We start from the raw sequence: 6074 nt of genomic DNA, 5'->3' as shown, positions 1-6074 counted from the left end.
TGATACTTGTCTGAGCCCATTTTTTAAATTTTTATCCAGAACAGTTTATATTGAGAAGGAATAATGATATCTATCAGTTGTCCTGAGAAGTTTTTCTTTGTATCCTGGGAACTGTAAGAAAGAATTATTTTCATTAAATACACAATGTCCAGGAGTAAAAGTAAGGGGTAAAAGAACACGCTTAGTGTGGACATTTTGAATGTGTTACAGTGTTGAGGTTGGATAGGTAGATGAGCCATAAAAAAACTGGTTTAGAGTAAGCATAATAAGATTAGAGCTTGTAACCAGATCCTTGCTTTTCTGTCATGTATTAGTTACATGGCTTGGAACAAGTTACTGTTCCAATGGTTGTCATAAGTTTCCTAGGTTTGTGAGAAATAAGTCAATATATGAGAAGAATTTGGCCTGGTACTTTATAAGTGCTCAATATTTTCTGTATGTTTACTTGAAAGAACTAACACACTATACATTTGGGCTAACATTGTCAGACCATGGGAAATGGTGGGAGCAGGCAGTTACTGAAAACCAAAAAAATTTTATTTAGCAAATACATATGAATGCCCACGGTTTGCCTGGATGTTATCCTTTGCACATAGTAGAGAAGAAATACATGTGAATAAAGACTTTGGAACTAAGGATTTAAGAAGCCAGCCTTGGCACAAAGTCTCATTGGGTAACAATATTTCAGGCAGTAGATGTGCAGAAAGCATAATATCTTGAACAAACAATGAGGCCTGAATGGTGTATGGGATCGGTGCGTGTTTATGTAAGTTGAGTGGGGATTGTAGAGAGAGAGGGCAAGTCACACAATGGACCATGGTTTGAGTGTCATTCTAATGAAGCCCGAAGAACTTGGAGCTGGTGAGTAATATGTGGTTTCTGATTAACAGGGTATCCTGTTTTTTGGCAGTGGGGCAGGGTGAGATGGTGGGTGTTGTGAGGATCAGTTAGAAGGCAAAAGGAACCTGGCACCAGACATCTCAAGAGTAACTGACATAGTGACTTACTGTGACTGGACAATCATTGGAGAAGTTAGAAGATGCTAACCCTCTTGAATGTGAGAAACAGGAAAAGGCAAAAAGCAAAAAGTGATGCTGGGTGCAGTGGCTCATGCTTGTAAACCCGGCAACTGAGGCTGAGGTGGGAGGATTGCTTCAGGCCAGGAGTTCAAAGCTGCAGTGAACCATGATGGTGCCACTGCACTCCATCCAGCCTGGACAACAGTGAGACCCCCAACTCAAGGGAAAGATTGGAAATACAGTGGGTTAAGTTTTTTGTTTTTGTTTTTTTTGCGGGGACATCATTTAGTCCCCACCTAATCTGTAAGACTTACTTAGGAAATGTTTATTGGAGATCTAGTAAGACACTTGAGAGGCAAAAATAAGTCTCTTCAAGAGTCTAAGGAGGATAAATTGGTAACAGAGTGAAAATACCCTTGAAGTAAAATTTGGAGAAAGCGTATTTCATCTGTGTGATCTCAGGGATGGTGGTGAAGTAGGTCTTGGATTGTTAGGATTTGGACAAATTGAGAAAAAAAGGGGAAACCCATGTGAAGGAAAGTTGTAAATGAGATAAGGTCATTTGAGTCTAAAGTATAAAGGTCCTTGAATACCCGATAAGGGATATCTATTTCCTCTAAAAGTTGGGGTGTTGGGATTCTTGGCATAAAAATAACATTGGCTAGCGCAGTGGCTGTGGTTTTGGACCTTGTGTCTCTTCAGAAGCACCCAGAGTGTATCACCAGAGGCTGCCACTACTGCTGGCACTACCAGGATATTTCTGTATCACTACCATCTCGGTGACAGAATAATAAAATTTAGAAACTGTAATTGGGCCTGACAGCTACTGACTTGGTGAACTGAAACTAGAACTATCTCAGGTTCACTAAGGCCAACTTAAAATGTTTGGAAGCCTTGTAGACCTGAGGCCATTATTTTTCTTGGTTACTTTCCAAACTCCTGTTTCTTGCAATTGTAGGACATTGCTATTCTGTTCAAAAACCTTTGTAGTGACCACATAACTTGTATTTTGTAGTAACTGAACACCCCTCTGAATTCTTCATGGAACTTTCCTGAAAGCTGATTCTCCACAGACGGTATAGCTTCTAACAGTTGTATGAGGCCGGGCACGGTGGCTCAAGCTTGTAATCCCAGCACTTTGGGAGGCCGAGGCGGGTGGGTCACGAGGTCGAGAGATCGAGACCATCCTGGTCAACATGGTGAAACCCCGTCTCTACTAAAAATACAAAAAATTAGCTGGGCATGGTGGCACATGCCTGTAATCCCAGCTACTCAGGAGGCTGAGGCAGGAGAATTGCCTGAACCCAGGAGGCGGAGGTTGCGGTGAGCCGAGATCGTACCATTGCACTCCAGCCTGGGTAACAAGAGCGAAACTCCGTCTCAAAAAAAAAAAAAAAAAAAAAAAAAGTTGTATAAATTGAGTGTGTTACTCATTCTGGATTATTTGTTCATGGAGTTAGGACCAGTAAGCTCATTACCTAAGACAAATTGGGCAATTATTATTTTTGAGACATTGTCTTAGGCCAGGCGTCCCCAAACTTTTTACACGGGGCCAGTTGACTGTCCCTCAGACCGTTGGAGGGCCGCCACATACTGTGCTCCTCTCACAACCAGTGAAAGAGGTGCCCCTTCCTGAAGTGTGGCGGGGGGGGGGCAGATAAATGACCTCGGGGCCGCAGTTTGGGGACACCTGTCTTAGGCTGTCCCTTAGGCTGGAGTGCAGTGGTGCAATATCTCGGCTCACTACAACCTCCGCCTCTCAAGCGATTCTACTGCCTCAGCCTCCATAGTAGCTGGGATTGCAGGCATCTGCCATCACACCCAGCTGTTTGTATTTTTAGTGGAGATGGGGTTTCACCATGTTGGCCAGGCTAGTCTTGAACTCCTTGACCTCAGGTGATCTGCCCTGCCTGGCCTCACAATGGGTGATTATTTATAAATACAAAAACATACCCTGTTTGCCTTCCTGACCCTGCCTCACTGCTTTACGGATTACTGAAAGTTCCCCTTCATTGAAATTTTAGAATCATCTAGTAGGTGTTCAACGAATGTTTTGAGTGAATGAATTATTTCTCTGAAGAATAGCGATAGTGGTGTACTAAAGTCGATCACGGTCCTGCAAATTAGTACCAGTGTATAGTCATACATTGTGGATATATTTATAAACATGTGCCGGGCGCGGTGGCTCAAGCCTGTAATCCCAGCAGTTTGGGAGGCCGAGGCGGGTGGATCACGAGGTCGAGAGATCGAGACCATCCTGGTCAACATGGTGAAACCCTGTCTCTACTAAAAATACAAAAAATTAGCTGGGCATGGTGGCACATGCCTGTAATCCCAGCTACTTAGGAGGCTGAGGCAGGAGAATTGCCTGAACCCAGGAGGCGGAGGTTGCGGTGAGCGAGATCGCGCCATTGCACTCCAGCCTGGGTAACGAGCAAAACTCCGTCTCAAAATAAATAAATAAATAAATATTTATAAACATGTACTAATGGAAGTGTGCAGTGTATAATCATATTTCAGTATTTGCTAGGCTTAATGATACTGTGAAGCAATTGATAGTCACCATTTTAACTTATCCACTGGCCATTCCACATCTCTGCTTTTCCAATTCATCCCTTGATTTGATAAACATATTTGAAGGTTTTTCTTATTCACAAAGATGGTAAAAGCCAAGGCCCTGAACTTGTAGATACCTACCATATCTATAAAATCTATGTTTGTATCCTTTTTGTCACATTGGACTAGGTATCCATTTACAGCTTTCCTCTTTTTCTTTTCTTTTTTTTTTTTTTTTTTTTTGAGATGGAGTTTCGCTCTTGTTGCCCAGGCTGGAGTGCAATGGCGCGATCTCGGCTCGCCGCAACCTCTACCTCCTGGGTTCAGGCAATTCTCCTGCCTCAGCCTCCTGAGTAACTGGGATTACAGGCATGCACCACCATGCCCAGCTAATTGTTAGTATTTTTAGTAGAGACGGGGTTTCACCATGTTGACCAGGATGGTCTCGATCTCTTGACCTCGTGATCCACCTGCTTCGGCCTCCCAAAGTGCTGGGATTACAGGCTTGAGCCACCGTGCCCGGCCTTTCCTCTTTTTCTATGCTCCGGAATCCCATCACCTTCTGCATCTTAGTGGTGATCTCTTTGTTCCCTTTTGTGTTTCTTCAGCTTCCTATCCTGCTTCTTATTGTTTTAATGACTCCTTTTTCCTAGGATACAATTTGGATTAGAAATGAGATAAGACATAGGAGTCAAGAATGAGGCTCAGGTTTTACCTCTAAAAACTCTTGGCTCAAAGACCTTTCACAGTCTGGCTCCTGCTTATCTTTACAACATAATTTATTGCCATTCTCCCTTGGTACTTGGCTTAAGATCTCAACACCTCCTCTACCCCTTAGTACTTTGACTTGGGTAATTTCCACTTTCTCATATCTGCCAAATTCTAGTTTAGAGTTAATTCCCTCTTACAAATCCCTGAGCCTCTGTGATGACTTTCATATGTGCTTTCATTGCATTATGTACTTGCCGTCAATGTTGCGTGTTTATATTGGACTTCAACCTCGAAGGCAGGACTGTCTTGACCATTGCATTCCTAAAATCTAGCACACTGCACGACACTTAAAAAAGGCACTTGAGGCCTGGTGTGGTGCTCTCACCCTTGTAATCCTAGCACTTTTGGAGGCCGAGGCAGGTGGATCACGAGGTCAGGAGTTGGAGACCAGCCTGGCCAACGTGGTGAAACTCCGTCTCTATTAAAAATACAAAAGTTAGCCAGGTGTGATGGCGGGCGCCTGTAATCCCAGCTACTCAGGAGGCTGAGGTGAGAGAATCGCTTGAACCTGGGAGTCAGACGTTGCAGTGAGCTGAGGTAGAGCCGCTGGACTCCAGCCTGGGCAACAAGAGCAAAACCCCATCTCAAAAAAAAATTATGATAAGTAATATATTAAGGCCCTTAATAATTACTGGATTAAACTGAGTTGCAGGTAATAGGTTAATTTGTTTCATTAAAACAGACTAGAGGTTTAGAGAGATGTGCCTTTATTTGAATATTGTGCAATTTAAACCTATCATGCTGTCCTTTTGAGCAGGATCTTTAGAACAGGCATTTAGTAATTGGCTAAAGAATAACCCCTGACAGTAACAAATGTCTCTTGGACAGAGAGCTGTTGCGACAAAAAAGTGAAATCTGTGTTTGTTGAAGATTAGAAGGATTTTTGAAAAGGAACTCTTCCTGTGGCTTGTCTGCCAGAATAAAAGGTTTTCATTTTATTTATGGTGAAAGAATAGCTTTAATTTGGAATACAGGTAGGCTAGACCAATGATTGTAAACTGAAACACCTACTAGAACCAGATAGGTAATAGAAACGAGTAAAACAAGCCAATTGGGAGTGGGGAACTCATGACCCTTGCAAATGAAGCTATGCTGTGTGCATTGCTTGGCCACGGTTGCCAGCTTTCATTTTTTTTCTAGAGAAGTGAGATCTCATAGTTAAAGAGAATTAGAACTAAATGCTATGGGCTAACCACACTTGCAGGACAGTTTTCTTGTAGATCATCAGTGTGGGATTTCTTTGATGAAAGCTGATGTTTGTGGAAATTTATATCAACAGGAGGAAAGCCAGTTAATCCCAGAGAAGAAGGTACAATGATGGACAAGAGGTAGATGATGGAGTATGACATTGGAGAATAAGCCACTGAATAGACTGGTGCAGTTGAACCAGTAATAGGCTACTGTGATCAAGCTGCAGGTTGTAGGTATAAATAAAGGAATTAGTGTTCAGCATCAATATTTTAGTTCCCAGATAGGCTTTTGGGAAATGCCATATCCAAAGGGGACTGAAATCACAAAAGTAAAGTTTCAGAACAATCAACATTTTTGGACGAGGAGGGACCTATCTTGGATATAGTTATAACAGGTGACTAAGTTTATTACTGTGGGGTTTGAAAGAGGTTATTCTACCTCTGATTCATAGTGCTTGGTACCTAGTGGGCAGCAAGTGTTTTGTTACATTGAGTAGGCTCATCTCTGTGATTCTGTCCTCAAAGAAAGCTATGATAA

The sequence above is a fragment of the Saimiri boliviensis genome, chromosome 17, assembly GCF_048565385.1.
Source record: "Saimiri boliviensis isolate mSaiBol1 chromosome 17, mSaiBol1.pri, whole genome shotgun sequence".
In the NCBI taxonomy this organism is placed as follows: Eukaryota; Metazoa; Chordata; class Mammalia; order Primates; family Cebidae; genus Saimiri; species Saimiri boliviensis.
The sequence above is the reverse complement of the archived record's forward strand: the minus strand, read 5'-3'. Positions refer to the sequence as shown.